Below are 18,982 nucleotides of genomic sequence, written 5' to 3' on the forward strand. Positions count from 1 at the left end.
ATTCTGAAAACTGGGGAACCTATTTTTGCTCCCTCAGGATACGGAGAAGAAAAGTAATGCCAGGAGTGGTTTGGGGACTGTAGTATCCCAGCTACAGATTGCCTTCAGTAACCTACTGACTTACAGTCAGTGTTTTCAGTGAGGACTGGCTCTAGGGAGTAATTTTTAAAACTAATAGGCTACCTGTCAGTAATTTTTTCCTAGATGGGTGCTATGAGTTTCATTAGATACACTGCAGTATTCTCTCCTTTAGTTTAACATGGGATTTAATAGATTTGAGATCAACACAGTATACATGAACAGATGCATGTATAGAATCCCAGCCTGCTTTGGGTTGAAGGGACCTTAAAGCTCCTCCAGCTCCAACCCCTGCCATGGGCAGGGACCCCTTCCACTGGAGCAGCTTGCTCCAAGCCCCTGTGTCCAACCTGGCCTTGAGCACTGCCAGGGATGGGGCAGCCACAGCTTCTCTGGGCACCCTGTGCCAGCGCCTCAGCACCCTCCCAGGGAAGAGCTTCTGCCTAAGAGCTCATCTCAGTCTCCCCTCTGGCAGGTTCAAGCCATTCCCCTTGGCCTGTCCCCACAGGCCCTTGTCCCAAGCCCCTCTCCAGGTTTCCTGCAGCCCCTTCAGGCACTGGAGCTGCTCTCAGGTCTCCCCTTCAGGAGCCTTCTCTTCTCCAGGCTGCCCCAGCCCAGCTCTCTCAGCCTGGCTCCAGAGCAGAGCTGCTCCAGCCCTTGCAGCAGCTCTATGGCCTCCTCTGGACTCACTCAGAATGCCTGATGGTTTCTCATAGCATCATTACAAATACTAAGATTACCTGCAGGACCTTAACAGCATTTGCTTTCCTGTAGCTATTCTCAATTTTTTTCTCGATATAAAGGTTGAGAATGAAGTCAGTTCTGATGTTACATAAATACACAAACATCTATGGATATTAGACTTCTTAATAGCACACGTCTGTCTCCATTGCAAAAGCTGAATAGTTTCTCTGCAATGCTTAATTCAGCCAAACTGACCTGTCTAACCTGCAAACTCATTGCATTCTTACAAGTATGAAAGTCAACTGTCTGCTAAATGGGGCATTGCTCCAGGAACTCAACAAGATGCTGATACCCATTTTTAATTCATTAATTGAACTAATTCTCTTGAATTAATCTTAATTCTCCTGCTATTTCCTACTAGGAATATACATTGAGTCATCTGGTTCACCAGATTTTGATCAGCTGCCAGGATGAGTTAGTGCAGAGTTGAGTTATCTTGAAGATCAATAAAAAGCACACAAATCGTGCGTCCATGTGCAGAGCACTTGCAGGGAAAATGAATGTGAGAAGAATCAAGCATTGGGAAAATAAAGCTGTCTGGTGCTCGAACAGCAAAGCTTGCTGAAAAACTCATGGGCATAAACCAAACCAAACCCCTCCCGATGATACTAGTGTCATCCAGTTGCTTTAGTTAAATAAATATATTCCATTTTCCCCCTCTCCTCCACTGAAACGGAGCTTCAGGGGACGAGCTGCTTTGAAATGAATAACTGAACCGTTTCATGTTCACTCCCATAGCACAGAAACGGGAATCTTTTTCCTAAACAAAACTTGAGTTTTGTCTCCTGCAAATCCATAAATCTGGAGCAGGTTTAGATTCAGAGACAGGGGCGTGTTTCAGTGAAAAAAAACATTCCATTGGGAACCATTGAATCTGAACAGTTTCAGCCAGCTCTAGTGAACAGGATCCAAAGGCAGCTTCAGTGTGTTACTGAAGAAACGCCATAAATGGTACAACATAATCCTGAAGTAAAATGTAAATGACAGCCGTGAGGCAGGAAACAAGATTGAGTTACAATTAGAAAACCAGGCTGTCGATACTCTGATCCTCCAACAATGCAAGCAAATTTCAGTCAGTCTCCAATTTCACACATAGTTGGAAGCAAAAACACAGAGCAGGTAAGAAACACACACGTACGAATGCACTGTAATGAAAGCTGGAAGGAGCAGCAAGACAGTTGTCCAAAGCCAACTCAAATTGAGATCCTGTTGATTTGCACGTGTCTAAGTCATTTTCTTAGTTGATAACGGCCAATAGTCATCTATTACATCTTACTGCTAACACTTTAAAATTTAAATATAATGGGATTTTTCAAGAGGGACCATTCTCAAAACAGTCTCTATTCCTTTCTTGTACTGCTTTGGTTTATTGTTTTGTACTTATAAAACACTAAAACATACATCCTTTTACACTTACAAAACAGTAAAACATTTGTTTATTGGTTTATACCTATATAAGTTCATTGACATCACTCAACTTGTTCATCTGCAGCAGAACTGAGAAAAGGATCTGTGAATCAATTCAGATGAAAATGTCTTGAACACAAGCACTGTATTCACTAGAACAACATTGAGGGTCCCAGGTCAAGGAGTATTCGTTCCTCTCACAGATCAGAGGGGAAGTGCAGGCTGACCTATGCTAGACCATCAGTTGATGTTGGCTTTGGCTTCAGGAAACTTGCAAAGTAATGCAAGCATAGACATGTGTATGTATATATGTATGTATGTATAAATATATATATATATGCTGTCTTAGCTCAGTCTCAAGGGCCGTCTCATCACTGAGGCTGCCAGCACTGAGGTCAGTAGTGATGCGGGTATCCATTTGCTGCCTCATCCCTCTCTGCCTACCACACTTAGGTAACACTTTGAAGAGTTTTTCGTCATTGCTGACCTTAACAGAATTCATACATAAAAGGAGAAAACTCAGGATCCTGCCACTGTTCAGCTCTGTTCTGAATTTTGTGTGTTCAGGGTTGACTCAGAGTTGTTTCTGCGTCCTCCAAATATCCTTGATTTATTAATGGCAAAGCTGGGGGAAGGAAGATCAGAAGTACTGCGACAGCTGGCTTAGAAATGTAACTTGGAATTTGCCAGTTGGAGTGCAGTGTATTTTGTAAAATATATAATAAAATATGCAAAATATACATAAAAAGCACACAACTGGACAAGATGAGCACTTTTTCTCCTCTAAAAAGACATGATTACAACATCCATTCTCATCTTCAGATATTCAGTGCCACATTTTCTGAATATCTTGAGAGAATTTCAGATTTTGTATGTAGTAAAGGTTTGTTCATTGTTTCCCTGAAGCATCTTCCTTGACCCTGACCCAATACTGTCTTTATCAAATTGAATATCCATTGTGTTAGGAAAGGAATGTTTTTGCATTGTGTCTTACTTGTAGTGATGGAAGCTGAGTTCTGTGTTATCTTGCAGTCTTTCAACCCTGTCATACTGTCACATTTTGGAGTAGATTGTCCTGGTATCTCTGGGAGAGCTCTATAAGGCAACTTGATGAAACAGTACTATGGCAATGAGCAATGCTCAGCTGGCTTCCCCGCTGCTGAGCCTCTGCCACAGAGACTTTGATCAGATTTAAAAGGAATTTAGTGCCCTATGGACAGGCACAAAGAGTCTTCCATTCCTAAAACCTGATTTAAGGGGGGTTGAACACTTCCCACCTGCTTGAAAAGCTGTTGACCTGCTGTTGTCTCTGATGAATGGGACCTTACTAGAGTAATGGTGAAATAAAAGAGGGAGGTTTTGAATCGGGTTGAATGCTTCAGAGGGTACATCCTTCACTGCCTGTGCTACCACAAATCACACAGCGTACTTGAATCATACCAAGTGGACAGATGGGGGCAGTAACTTCTTAAATGAACACTGTACCTTTCTAATTACCTAAAAAACCTCATTCAGAGACTTACTAAAGCTAATAATACACCTGTCTTTATGCAGGAAAGCAAATAACCAGTTGAGAGATTAACAAGTCCTTAAATGTTCTTCTAAATCTAAGTATACAAATCACAGAGATTACTAATCATCACTCTGGATTAGGCAGTGGATTGCAAATAGAAGTAAAAAGATACTTGGTAGGGTTATGTCAAGAAAAGGAAATTATTCTATTTGATTGATGCACGCAATTAAAACTGTCTGAAAGAGCTCAAATTTAATCATAGACACAGTGAAGGGCTCACAGACGCTCTAAAGAGCAATAATCAGGCATACAAATTATGTAGAAGAAACGCTATAGAACAAATGTGCTGGTGAAAAACTGAACTCTTCCAGTCAGATCTGGTGTCAAAACTGCCCAAACTCCTTAAATTATTCACAACCCATCATTTGTGCAGCGCAGTGGATTACAAAAGTTATTGATTAGGTAGTTTAGAGTAGTCGGATGGATTTACGGAAACTCGTTTCTTCCCTTCTGTTACTTTGTAGTACGTTGGGGTTTCACAAAATGCGGGGGGATGAAGCTCTGCATTATTTATAACGTGCTCAGCACTCGGATAGTGAGCTAATAGGGATGGCACAGTCAGGAGAAGTCTCCAACCTTTACAATACTGCATTTCACGTCCCCAAAATGAACAGCTTTGCCTGAATAATACGTTGTAGATAATGACAGAAAAGCCAAGCACAATACCTGGTCATAATATGGATGAAAGATTAAAAGCTTTCCAGTGGATCGCTATCAAACTCTCTCTTGTTTAAAAAGCAAATCTCCTGTCCCTCCATTGCCCTCCCCTTCAGCATAGCAGAACTCTCCCCACGTGGAATTTGGTAGCTTGCTACCCTGTTGTAGTACAAATCCTTGCCTTCTGAGACTGGGCAATGTTGTGTATAATAGGTCATAAATACTTGAAAGTCAGTCTGGCATCTACAGGGGAATGCAGTTGGCCATCAGCTTGATCTTTAGCTGTGAACTTCAGATGTATGGGAGGAAATTTCCTCCGGGACACAGTAGACACACAGCCCTCTTCAGTCCCTGGGCTGAACTGTTCTGTGGTGTCAAAGGAGGAACATGCCGGGGTGGCTGCACTGCAGTTGGCATTGCTTGTGAAGCATCACGCTGTGTTTTTCTGCAGGGATGGGAGATCCGCTTCCAGCAGCACTGAAGACAAAATGCAAATCCACATTCAGCATATACAGAGATGGGGAATTCCTGCAGCACTCCCTGAGATCAAGGAGAGGACAGAAGAGTGGCAAGAAGTCTCATCCAGCTTGCTTGCAGTTGGCCTCTTCTAGAAGCAGAGAGAAAGATACTGACAGAATGCTCAATCTGTAAGTATTCTGACTTGAAGTACGTTTCTGAATCTCCTGGAAGGAACAGGAAAGTTTGAGACTAGAAAGAATTACTGTGACGGTTTACTGTTAACTGTATTCTATAAATGTAGGCTTAACATTTCTGTGCTGTCTCACCACGTCCCAAATCTCCCTAACTTTATCATAATGTTATTTCTGCCTTTGGACCATATGTGAAATCAAAAGTAGAAAAATCCCTTTGGAGTGTGGATAAAAACTCAGGCTGTGGGAGTGGATGTACAGTAACCTTAGCTCTGACTGCGATACTACATACGCACCAGTAAAGCATGTGTGTGGCTGTTTGAGCAAGATGTGTGACTGGAAGTGCCAGACTACACTGTTCCCAACAAACCATGACTGCGTGCTCAGCCAGCGGGTATTGTCACGACAAGATTCTGCAGAATAATCAAGGCTCATTTCAGTGTAACTTCTGGAAGTTTCCATGTCATCAGCCACGTATGCTTGTTGCCTAATGCTCACATATGCGAGCACATAAAATGCCTAATGCTGTAATCCTGTAACATTTCAAAGCTTTTATTTTCTATAGCTACTGCAGGCTGGCAAGATAACACTGTGGCAGCAAACAGGAGAGTATCAGGCGCTGATCTAAGTAGATGAAGAGGGGCTGGAGGAAGGTAATGACTAGAACCAAGGAAATTCATGGCCCATTCTAGGGTTAAGGGTTTATGTTTCTTTTCTGGTTGCTTTGTGGGGGCTATTATATTGTAATGCTGAACCTTTTTCATCAGTGGCCTAAAAGCAACAAATGTTGCCACGACATGAAGTATTACAGATTATTTAGACAATTGGTTCCTAGTCCAGAACTGCACCAGCCACAAGGAAAATGCAAAGTTATGCTCACCCAACTAGATATGTATCTTTGTGACTGGAGCATCTGATCCACAAAGGCTCGCGTTTTGAGATTTAGCATCTAGAATTTGAGTTGCTTTCGAAGTAGTTGCAGGAATTAAGCAGAAGTGATTTCTAATGAGGAGCTACAATTGGTTCCTCCTCCCTGGAAAACTGAAAAAGGCACAAAATCAATCAAAACTCAGTGTAAATTATTCATCTGACTTTACTTTGAGTATAGCAAAAACCCAACCTGGCAGCAGCAAAAGACCTTTCCTTCTGAGGGGCAGCAGAGCCCAGCTCAGGAGCCCAAAAACCAAACAGGGCTGTAGGAGGCTCTTCTGAGCAGCCTCCTCCAGTCTGTCCCCCTTTATTTCTGCTGCATAAATGTTTGCAGTTTTCCAGGCTCTGCAGGGAATGCTGTAGCACGTGTAAATGTGAGGAGAAAAGAGCTGGTGCAGGTAACGTCACCGCTTCACACCCAGTCCTGAGATCCAAGGTACCATTTTGGAGTAAGAGAATAATGAGTCTTTCAGATGGACAACTGCTCAAATCCTGGAGCAATGCGTTGGTGAGGCAGAGGTGTAATGAACTCAGAGGTGGCTTTTCAGCTGGTGTAAATTGGCACAGCTTCAATGGAGCCCACAGGAAAACCAGCCCTGGCTTTATAGAAATGCGCAGTAATGATCTCTCCCTCTTCTGTTGGGAAGCTTTTATCCTCTAAAACTGTGTTCCACACAGATTATCTGGATCGTATTTTCTCTGTTTTAAGATACAGGCTCTGGCCTCTCGATTTAACTGCAGCATTTTCTGTCAGAAAAAGGCAGCTCATGCATTGAACTCAGCTGCCAAAGCTACTCACACTGCCTTGTGTAACTGGCTGCTCACAAATCTTTATCTAAAATGTAAAGGTAAATAACTATTAAAACCCCTAACCTAAACTGAGGCAATAAAATATCCCACAAACTGCTTTTACTGCTCTGTTTTGCTGGGATTTACTCAACCTATAAATCAGAACTGAGCAAGAAGTTTACAGAATGATGGCCACAAGGATCTTTATGAGGTCTGTAGCCATAAATGTCAAAGCTGAAGAGGCTGAGCCAGTAACCATCTGAGCTCTCCTCGGTGTTAGATGAGAGGGATTCTGCCTCACCCCTTAAAGGCTTGTGTAATTGTTTTGGGGCTAGTTGTTTAAATGCGTGAACTGGGAGGAGGCTGGTGGGTGCCCAGTGAGCACCCAGTGCTTAGAGCAACCACTTGACACCCACAGGAAGGCAGGGTTTGGCTTCCTCTTGAGCCCACATGGCTTGGACTCAGGTGCCCAGGGAAGTGCTGGGAAGCAGGGTTGTAAAAGAAATGCAACTTCCATGGACCAGGAAGAGCAAAGGAAATGATGGCTGAAAGCAGAGTTATGGGAATGTTAGAAGAAATGATGCTTGAATCAGGAACTGAAAGTCAGGACCAGGGATGGAGGCTCTGCTGGACTTGGCCTCCTGCCTCCCAGTGAACATGTGCAGGGATCATCCTTCCCCCAGACTGTTAAACCCGAGGGAAGCAAACGTTTAGGCTATAAATGATTTGGCACAGCCAAATGGTTCTGACTCTGAAAGCTGCTGGTTTACGTTTCCACTCAGTAATCTTGGTTCTCATCCATCATGAATCTGATTAAAATGCATGTCCTGAAGACTGACAGAGTGAGTGATAAATGGCGGGAGCAATAGGGATTGCCTTGTAAAGGTAACTCCAGCTCCTGGGTGCTGCTTCCACCTGCAAGGCAGAGGAAATCTAGGAAACAGATCTACTTCTCTCTCACTGGCTCCGTGTCCTCCCTGCCGCTGTCCAGATGCAGTCATGGAGCTGCACAGTGACATCCTGGGTGATGTTAGTTACCCATCTCTGGGTCCAGTTCTCAAATCTGCACCAGTCCCACACATGTGGTGTGGCTTTTGTCTGAATAAAATGTATTCATTTCTTTATCTGAGCATGGTAGAAACCTGCAGAACAGCACTGTGTCAATGTTTAAACCCAACCACAAAGCTCGTTCACTCCCTCCCCCCCTTCTTGCCCTCCCCTTGCTCCTGGAGGGACGGAGAGGAGAATCAAAAAGAATGCAACTCCCACGGGTTGAGATAAGAACAGTTTAGTAACTAAGGTATCACACAAATCACTGCTGCTGCCACCAATAATAATAATGATAAAGGAAATAACAAGAGGAAAGAATACAACACCTCAACACCAGCTGACCAATAACTCACCCCACTCCCCCCAGCCGAGCACCGACCGATACCTCCTCCAACCCTGCAGTGAACCAGCCCTTCCGGGTAACTCCCTGTCACATCCTGGCCATGCCGTGCTGTGGTATGGATACCTCTTTGGTCAGTTTGGGTCAGGTGTCCTGTCTCTGCTTCCTCCCGGCCTCCCCTCCTCCCTGGCAGAGCATGAGGCTCAGAAAGTCCTTGGCCAGACCAAACATTTGAGCAGCAACTGAAAACATCGGCGTTATCAGCACTGTTCCCAGGCCAAAAGATCAAAACACAGCACTGCACTAGCTACTAAGAAGGAGAAAAAATGACTGCTGCTGCTGAACCCAGGACACACTGCCAAGAGTTACTCCCCTGGCTCAGGAGCTGGATTGAGGACAGTTGCAGGTAGGAGTGAGTCCTTGCTGGAATATTCCTGCGTCTTTAAAACACTGCACTGTGCCTGTTTCTTCTGTTCTGGAAGTAGGTCAAGGAGTTTGTTTTCTGGCATTTTCCCTTCTGTATCTATCTGTTAGATCTTTGCAGGGAACCTCTTCTTTAAAGTATGCACCAATTAGAAATCCAAGTACTTATGCTGCACCAGCATTTGGAGAACAGGGGTTTGGGATTCAGTCCTGAACATGCATTTCAGTAATGTTGCTTGAAGATGAACTTTGGAAAACTCATGTTTTTCCTGGAGGTGGAGTGCCTTGTTCTATCTAGCTACTGCTCTGCAAATGCTGGTTTATTACTTGTGTGTTGCAGTTAAATAAAACCTTATTGTTTATCCCAGTAATAGCAGAAATCCAGCCAGTTTATCCAGCAAGCATTCTGTAATGCCCACAGAGAGGATAAAATAACCATATTTTCCCATTTATGTACTAGGGTTGGATTTTTGCTCAGTACTCTGAATATACTCTCTTCAGAGGGGGACTGTATTCTAGATTTCAGTGAAATTATATCACTGGCTGTTTCAAACCTGCGTGACACCAGTTTATAGTCGTGTTTGTTGCTAACTTGGAACAGCCTAGACCACAGTTCTTGAGCGTGGGCACAGCCTCCAGATTCTTCTGTGATGTAGATGTTTATGTGTTCGTGTCTCTCCCGCGCCATGTATCTGCTGTATAATATGAAGCACTGTATTGGTGTTAAGCATAAATTGTGTGCATTACTATAGCTAAAGCATGGAAAGCAGAAGCCAGTATTCAGTTTCCTCATGTTCTTCAATCCTAAATGTAGAAAAGTCTCATTTAGGACACAGTTTTTATATACAACCTTTCCCTGTCTGTCAGGTACTTTTGGCTTTGGTTCTGCATTTTCCCCTTTCTTGGGGTGTTGAAGCCCCTTATGCACCAGCCCATTGACTGTGTGTGATGTCCTGTTTCTGCTACTGCACTCCCCAACACAGACAGAAATCCTGAGTGATCCCCTGTACAAAGCCAGCTCCATCAGCTCCTGAAACATGTTGAAAATAATTCTCTTGTGTTATAAATACTTCTAAACTTACGAATACTTTTATTTTCCCTGTTTGCTTGTTCCCCTACAGACCTATTGTGTATTGTCTTCTCCAAGCCAGTTCAGGTGGAGCTTTTACTCTCACAGTGCTAGTAGCAGTGAGGCACACACGCTGTGGTCTCAGCCTGCAGCTCTGTTACAGATTCCTCTGTGAACCTGGTCACATCACTTCATCTTTCAGTGTCCCCTTCGTGAGCTGTGAAGTGGTACCTGACAGGTGGAAGACTCCTGTTTATCACTGTGCTTTTTACCTTTTCAAAACCAAAAGTATGTACGTGTTGCCTTTGCTAAATTATAAGCTAGAGTTTATCTGCTGAAAACCAGCAATCATGGTCTAAAATTGCTCATGACCTTCAAATTCCACTGTAACACAGTGCAGTGAAATGGGTCAAAACTGCTCCTGGGTTTTGAAGACTTCCCTGTAAATTTCAGTCTCGCATTCACTTCCTTAGGTTATTTTGATTCTCTTTCTTTTTGCTTTTCAGGAATGGTAGAACTAATGGAAATGGTATCAGGGCATCCTGTGGATCGGAACTGCTGCCGCTACCACACTGCAGCCCCACTGCTTGGTGCTGTACATCTCCGTTCCACACCATTCCGTTCGGAGTGTCCGTGGACACTGGACAGAATGCGGTGGTGTCAGAGGAGAGGTAAGGCCTGACCAGTTCTGTGCCCTGGTTCCCACCTGCAGTGAGTGGAAAATCATTTCTTGCCCCTGTTCTTTGGCAGTGCTGCACACGTCTGTGGTTGCGTGGTTTGGGGTTTTTTTTTGCTTGCACGAGTTTCACAGAGAGGCTCGAGCCCATCCAGGACTGCTGGAGATGGAACTCCCTTACTCTGCCTTACTGCAGTCCCTGCCCAGCGCGTCACTGAAAATCCCTCATTGCTTTCCATCCTATCGAAACCCAATTTTACTGATTTTTGAAGGTAGCCTTTCTGGGCAGCAGCTGCACAGGCATCACCTGCACAGGCATCACCCTCTCAGCTCCCTCTCTCCTGGACTTAAATGGCCTTTCCTTTTTTTGGCACATGCATTGTTTGCAGCAAGCCCCATTCACCTGGCACCCCAGTGCTTGTGCTGGATTGGACCAATTTCAGCTCCCTGAACTGGGGAGCAGCTGTTTGGGCACATGAAGTGGTCACAGGCTTGGGAGCTCTTGAGGAAGACTCCAGTGCTTTACATCAGGGCCTGTCCAGCCTCACCTTCCTCGGAAGAGTTAATTTAACATACACTGTGTAGGGGGGAATTCTGAGGAACTTCTATAGGATGTTGGGGCTGGGGGGTATCCTTTTGTTTCTGTGGAAGTGTCAGGACTCCTGTAACAGTCTTGTCCCTGTAAAGACAGATCTGAGTGTTGGCAACTGATTTGTGACACTGCTGAGGGAATGGGAATGTCCACGCCAAGGTTTAAGGGAATGTCCATGTGGACTCATCCAGTATGGAGGAGGAACTGAACTCTGGCTCCTCAGACTGAGGTGAGAGTCTGGCTCACCAGTAACCATGGCAACCAGGCTGTCATTGGGAGCATCAAGACTTCACATGCTAAAACATAAAAAACCCCAAATTCACCGCAGCATCCATTAGCACTCCAGCACGTTCGACATCTGTCCCTCAGTTTTGCTCTATACAGATGCTGACAGCTGTGGCTGTCACTTGTAGGTAGGAGTGTTTTTCCCTGCTCTATCTGCTGCATCAGCAGCAGAAATTGTTCCTGGTAGTAAATGTTCTGGTGGCTTCCAATTAAAAGGGGATATTTGAATTTCAAGTTGGAGAAACACCGAAGGCAATTTTGTATTCACCTGAAAAAGTGTCACCTGTGGCCCACTTCCAAGCCCAGGGCACTCACATCAGTATTTACAGCATTCAGCTGTGTTTGCACTGGAGAGCCATTAATGCAGTATACCAGCTCTGGTGACAAGTTACATTCTGTTGCTGTCAACAAACAAAGATGTTGTTTCTTTGTCTGCAAACTCCTCTTTCATTTTTTAATCAACCATCAGGTTTGAGTTCTGCAGGAGGTGCTTTTCCAGTGTTTTCTGAAGGCTGCCAGAGAGATGATGGAGTGAATTCCTGGGGGCCTGTGGAAGACACTGGTTATTTCCCTATGAGATTAAATAAAGGGTTCGGGGTAGGTTCTTTGCGTGAGATGGAATTAATCCAGTTTCTAAACCAATTCCCCCATTTGGGAGGGGAGAGTCTCTGAAATAAATACTTAATTTTAAACTCACTTCAGAACATTGATCGCTGCCCCATGGTTCTGATTTAAATGCATTTGTACTACTAGTGTAAAGAGACAGGGAACAGATCCAAGTAGTAACACTTCTTAACCTCCTGTCACCATATCACATTATGTGATGTAGACATTTCATACTTTCAGCTGTCACTGCCTTGGTTGGGTGTCCTCAAGAAGTATTGCCTCTGGAGCTCAGGTGAGTTCACACCTCAGACCGCAAGTGTTGTCAGTGTGCATAGAAGTAAAACGTACAAGAAGTGACTCTACAAAACCAGTTTAAAAACGTTACTAATAGGGGCTGAACGAGTGGGCTGCAATCTTTGGTTAGAGTTAAGCAGCAGTGGGATGACAATACCGCAATGTCTGTACTACACCCTTTCAGCTCTGCAGCTTGAGAATTGAACACGTGACTGTGCAGTGCTCACCTGGTAATTCCCGGGATTTAAACCCACTTACATTCAGGTCAGCTCCATTCCACAGACTATGCACAGGTCAGCTCTGCCGTACTGTTACAGAACCCGCTTTTTCAGTCCTTCAGCTCTCCAGCTGCCGGAATCCCTACAGCAGGTCCAGTGACCCACACGGACCTGCTGCTGCTCCTTAGTGTGGGCTCAGAGGCTTGGTGGGACCACAGGAAGTGTGCCTCCAGGACAGACGATGCCAGCACGTTCAGTTATGGTTTATGCGTTCTGCCGGCAGTGTTGATTTGTGCCTGCAAAGCAAAGGGAGGGGTCGTGTGTTTTGTCTCTCAAGTTGCCAAAATGATCCTGCTGGTTTTTTCCAGGTTCATGTCCGTGGTCCCATATGGGGCAACAGAATCGGAGCTACACTGCGTAATTGCACTGTCTGAGCCGTTTCTGAACCTGGAATTGAGGGGTTAAAAAATCACTCCTTTTGGGTTTGTGTGTATGTGATGAGGCTGGTTTTAAGCTCCTGCTTTATCTGAGTGCTCGCTCTGGCTATTGGTCATTGTTATCAGATGGAAAATGTAAAACACATTGTCAGCAGCAGATCCTTTGCCTCCCAGAAGAAAACTAGTTCCCTCGTATCTAGTTTGTCCCATTCCAGTGAACCCAGGGATATGGTTGCCACTGGCACTAGGTAGGCCTCAGATGTGTGTTTACAGACAGGTAAGGGTCTCAGTGTCTTTCAGCTTTAAAATGCAAAGCACATCCACCAGCCCTGCCTCCCACAGCTCTTCCTTCTGTGTCCTCTATCTCACTATGCTTAAGCTTTTGATTATACTTGGGGCACATTCCAGACTGGTTATCCTGGGAATGTCTGTGAGCCTCTGTTGACTGAGCTGATCACACACCTGTTTCTCTAAAAGAACACAGTGTTGTCTTTGGTGTTTTGTCTGATTCTGTTTAATTGTTCTTTACGAAGATCAGCCCCAGGCAGAAGATAATCCTCAAAGAGGAGATGATCCATCCCGACCAAGACACATCACATGGCTCAGGTTTGCTCACATCCAAGGTATTTATCTGTATGCATCTCAAGTTTTACAATTAGACCAGATGATACCCAAGATATTCTAGACTTTAAAGGTTTTCTAAAGGAACAGAGAAGGGGACGGAGGGAGGGGGGGAAGCACAGGGGAGGATTTCTTGTAGTCAAGTTGCAGTTGAGGTAAGTGCAAGGTGGTCTCCATGTGCTGAAGCAACTTGTGCTTTTCATTTCCTATTAATTTAATTTCCTCCATCATCCCGTCATGTGGCACATTCCTCCTCTCGTTTGGCAAACAAGGGGAGAAATGAAAACACACCCAGAGATCAGCAAAACCATTCTGACAGCTCCACTGATGGGAAAAACAATCCCCCTCAGCTGTGCTCATTTGGGGAGCTCAATCCAAGGTCATTGCTTTGAGTCTCTCTGCAAATCATGCCTGGAGCTGGGACCAAACCAGGGCGGGGAGGGGGGAGAAATAGGAAATAAGATTTAAATCTGGAATTCTCTTCACAACACCAAACCCCAAGAGTCAAAAGCTGTCTGTCATACGTGACCCATGGAGGAGCTGTAATTTGTGGAGTCTGGAGACCTACCCCAGCCATGAGCAATGGCTTGTGGTACTGATGGCATTGCAGGCAGCACAGATTGAAGGCATCTCAGCTCCTCTGGGACAGTGTAACCCAGCTCCAGGTGACTTCACACAGGGAGTGGTGAGCTCCCTAAAGTGCAGTTGAAATCCCAGCTTTCCTCAGGTCAGTAATTCCCATTGAAGGGACTGGGGTTGTGTAGCCAGTGCCCAGTATGTTGAGACTCATGAATGAGGAGAACAGCATGGGGGGATTGCTTCCAAAATCTTTCCTTGGATACTTCCAGTTTCACAGAGTGCACACAGTTGAGGAGTACTGTACTTACACATTTGATGTGCAGTGAGTATTTTGGCTACTGGTGTGGGGAAGAGGCAACCTGAAGTAACCTACTGAAAAGGTACGGTTCTTAGACATCTTGTTCTAAAATGACAGTGGCTCAGGCTTTAATTCAGGTGGCAAATCCATGTCTATGCACTGACGGGCAGTGCCATCATGGGAATTAGCCCATGCAGGACAACACTAATTGTAAGGTGTACGTGTGTGCAGAAAAATCAGAAAATGCAATAACCAACATCTAGCACCATCCATGCGTCCTGTTTCTTTGGCAACTTGTGGCATGTGGTCTGTGTTGTCACGGAGAGTTTTCCATGTAGGCAGTGAATGGTGGGTACTTACTTGTGACTGAAGTGCTTTTGGATCTGGAGTTAGTTTCTCACTGGTCTCAGTCTTTCTTTGTCACATGTTTTTGTTCATCCCATTGAACTCCATGTGTGTGTCACTAAGTTCACTGCCATGAGGTGGGCATTGCAGCTAAGTGCTACAGGTGCATTTGCCACTGCTACTGAAGTCACAGTTCTATGAAGTCACGGTTTATGTGATCACAGAATCAGCAAGGTTGGCAAAGATCATCAGGTAAGTCCAACTGTCCTCCAACACTGAACTTGTGTCCTGTGCACAAACTCCCCCCTGTCTGCGGAGAGCAGACAGACTGCTGGCTGAGCAGCTGCACGGACACATGGAAGGGGAAGCCCAGGCCGAGGCACTGGTGCTGCAGAGCCTGTGGCTGGAATAGTTTGCTTTGTTTCCAGTGTGGTCATTTCTTTCCCTTAGGAAATGGAATGGTCACTGAATTATGTTCCCTGAATAGCTGCAGGAGGTTGTGGTTGAAAATACTCCCCTCTCTCCACCCCAGAACAGACCAAAAGCAGTTTAAAACCCAGGTAGCACAGTAGTTTCCTGCAGTGTTTTGGATAGAGCAATCCCTAGAACAGGGCTCTGGGTCTGATGTCTTGTCAGGCCCGCCGCTTCCAAGCATGAAATGATCATGACTGAAGCATCAAAAACTCATACAAGGTTTTATAATATATTAAGTGTGGGGATGTTCAGCTTTTCACATTCATCATTACAATCTTTGCATGAGATTTCCAAAGATTCCCATTTTAATAAAAAGGGAATTGTGCTGCAATCCCCCCCATGCAACCCCCCAAGTGGTGCTTTCAGTGAAATCACAGGATGCTGAAAATGAGAAGGAATGTCGATGATGAAGTCAGGTTAGAGAATTAATTGGCTTTAATGGGAAAATCATCTATTGAAAATAAATGTAGCTGAATTACTGCAGGTCACATGGAGTTTCATGAGGAGAGTGGCCAATGGGTGTAATGAGGTCAGGCCAGGACTCACAGTGTTCAACCTAAGAATGCAACCATGTGAAATGGAGCATGCACACAGTTCACGTCTCCATGATATAAATACAGTTTTCCTTTGTAAATCATTTCAGATTTCTCATGCAATGCTCAGAATGGATGTAGAACTTCTCCAGTCTCCGGGGAGCACGACCATGGTTTGCTTCAAAGGGTGATAGTTTTATGTGAGAAACACATGATTGTGTCTGATTCAGTGTAAACCTCTGCAGGCAGTGGAGGTTATAGCAGCCACTGCTCTCTGGGCATAGGGCGGAGCAGTCATCAGGAATGTGTCAAGGAGCATCCCCTTGGACATTTGTATTTGCTTGTTTAGTTTATTTAGGGGCTCATTCTTACTATTTCAAGTAACAGCACAGAACAGGAAGGTCATTAGTGGGAGCAAAACCAAAATACACAGAGACTGCTCTATAAAGTGTCATTAGTGGAATGAAAATGTTTAGAAAACATTCTTTAATGCTGGCACTTTACCTGCTTTTCCCTCTGTGGTACTTGACATAAAACAGGAGCTCGTTCTGTTTCCTGTTTGGACCTGCCACGTGCTGCTCCCCATTTTGAGTTGACCTATTCACAGGCATTGTCTGACTGTAAAATGTAAAGCAGAGATAGAAATGAGCCAAAGGTCAAGGTTTAATTAGATTATGAGCTTGGGATTTCAACACTTTTGTATTTAAAGAGGATGGAGACGGGGGGAAACTGCCAGCATGGAAAAAGGATGTTCACCTTTTTAGTGTTGCATAAATTACTTTATCTGTTTAAACACATTACGGGGAGGACCCTCCTCCCCCAGCTGTTGCTGGAGGGCTTTCTGGATCAGTGTCTGGGTGTACTTCCAGGGGACGATCCTCACCCCAGCAGGTACTTTGGCTTCTGATAACTGCAAACGTGGCACATGGGTTCCAAAGCACTTTCTTCTTTTGTCTCTTGACAGCAAAATGTCTGCAGGAAGTGGGTGTGATGAAATTACAAGAAATTGTGATTATAGAGAATTATGGATCATAGTTGTATAATTCTATGGATTGTAACTGTTGTTATAAAGAACTGTGATCTACAGCTACAGCATGTTTCTGACATCACCAAACACAAATGAGCAAATGTTAAGTGAAGGAGCTTGTGGGTATTCTTTCAGTTTCTCCCAGATACCACTGCCACATCTACTACCAGCTGCTTGTTTTAATGTGACTATTTCATGCTGTGTAAACTCTCAGACTAACCCACTACTTTATACTGTCATTTCTATGTGACCTTTGCGATCTAAGTACCTGAGAACACCCAGAGGTTAATGAATTCTGTCTTTCCTCACCAGTGTGAGGTACTGAAGTGATAATCTCTTGTTAGAGAGGGAAAAGAGGGCTCATGTCATATCCAGTAGTTCAGCCTGTGGCTGACCTGTGAACCAAACCAAACTCTCCAGAGTAGGCTCGGTGCCGAGGCAGCTCAGTCACTCCTGCTCTCATAGACCACCCATTGGATGAATTACAGCGAGTATCTTAAAAGCATGTTTAAGCTGTTCAGGCCCAGATCCAAACTGTCCTTTGCAAAACTTGCCTTAATTGCTCTGGCACCAGCTCTCATGGGTGGCTTAGACATGTTCTAATGACTGCCAGAGGTCTGGTTTTGTGAGGGAAAGTAATGTAAATGTCTGGCTTGCTCTCTTCTGAAACAACTGTAGAGTAGCACTGTGCAAGAGGAAGGAAGTGCCTCTCATGGCACACTTGAACAACCTTTCCATTAATATTGTGCCTTTGTTAATACCTGAGAATGTTTGTCAGTGCAACACGGAATAATACAAGTTGAAATGATTCATCTTACCTACTTGTAGCTCAGGGCACACACTCCTCTTAGGCCATCTGGAAGGATCACATCATGAACGAGAGCATCTCCCGTGCTGTCATCAGGCTGGAATGGTGCAGGACCTACAGGGTTGACATGCACTGAACAACAGGTTCCTTTCTTTCCCTTTCCTTCCTTCCCCACCTTCCCTCCATTTGCCCCTTCTTCCCTCTCTTGTTTACATCAGTTCTTTTATCCTTCCATTCTTCCTCCATCTTCTTTCTGCCCATGTTTCTATTTGTCCTCCCCTCCTTTCTTCTGTTCCTCTGTCTGTCCTTCCATGGCTCATTCCTGTCTTCCATCCTTGCTTCATTCCTTCCATCTGACCATGCTTTTGGCTGTCCATTCGTCCTCTCATTCTTCCTCCCATCCTTCGCTCCTTTTGTACACCCATCTTTCATCCTATGTCCTTCCTTGCTTCCAGCCTTACTTCCATCTCTCCTTCCATTATTCCAGCCAGTTTGCATTCCTTCCTTTTGTCTTTACATGCTTCCCGTTGTCTTTCTGTATTCTCCTCCTTCCAGCCTTCCATCGTTTTTTTCACGCTTCCATTCTTCCTTCCATCCTCAAACTTCCATATGTCCTTACATTCCTTCACTTCGCTCTACAATTCTTACTTCCATCCTTCTTCCATCTGTCCCTCAGTCATTCTTTCTGTTCCTCCCTTCCTCCCATCCACCATTCTTTCCTGTAATTAATTTCTTCCTTCCTTCCATACCTTCTATTCATTCTTCCTCCCATCCCTTCTTCCATCCATCACTGCCATTCATCCTTTCGTCCCTCCTGCCTTCATCCTCCCACCCTTCCTTCAGTGTGTTCCTTCCATCCATCCTTTCCATCTGTCATTCCATACATCTGTCCTTTCTTCCTCTTTCATCTATACTTTCCACTCATCCATTGTTCCATTCATCATTCCACTCATCCTCTGTCCATCTGTCCAAAGGGAAGTTTCAACAGGTACCTGCACACAAGTACACACTGTTACAGCAGCTGTAGTGAATTCTGTTGATTAAGATCCACCTTAAAACTGCAACCTGCTGCTAAATGACACCTGTAACCTTCAGGTGTAAACTCTTGACCAAATCTGAGACTAAGACTAGATCCAGCTGCACCTGAGGTCCATCAGGAGTTGAGACAGCAAGAGGGGTCAAGTCTGACCCTCATGACTCAACAGGAGAGGGCACAGACCCCCCTCAACCCCCTTTGTGCCTTTGCTCTCAGTCAGTTTTAGCTCAATTTTACACCAGTGTACCTTTGTATGCTACACCCATGTAATATGTTGTGCCTGTAGAAATCATTAAACCTGCTTTCATCAGTACCTTTGATGGTCATTCTTTGAGCAACCCTAAACCACTCATGACAGCCTCCTTCCACCCTTCGTACCATCCACCCTTTTGTTCATAATTCCTTCCTTCCTTCCCTGCATCCATCATTCCCTTAGTCTGTCC

General features: G+C 44.7%; 1 long non-coding RNA gene across 1 annotated transcript; it reads right to left on the reverse strand.

Annotated features, from left to right (window-relative positions):
• Positions 1 to 2,133: 2,133 nt before the first annotated feature.
• On the reverse strand, positions 2,134 to 8,312 carry LOC136015874 (uncharacterized). The gene is made up of 3 exons (XR_010613386.1): positions 8,232 to 8,312; positions 5,990 to 6,150; positions 2,134 to 5,066 (listed from the first exon to the last, which is right to left on the reverse strand). It is a non-coding gene; the product is annotated as an uncharacterized LOC136015874 (long non-coding RNA).
• Positions 8,313 to 18,982: the final 10,670 nt, after the last annotated feature.

Source organism: Lathamus discolor, chromosome 5 (assembly GCF_037157495.1).
Source record: "Lathamus discolor isolate bLatDis1 chromosome 5, bLatDis1.hap1, whole genome shotgun sequence".
NCBI classification, from domain to species: Eukaryota; Metazoa; Chordata; class Aves; order Psittaciformes; family Psittacidae; genus Lathamus; species Lathamus discolor.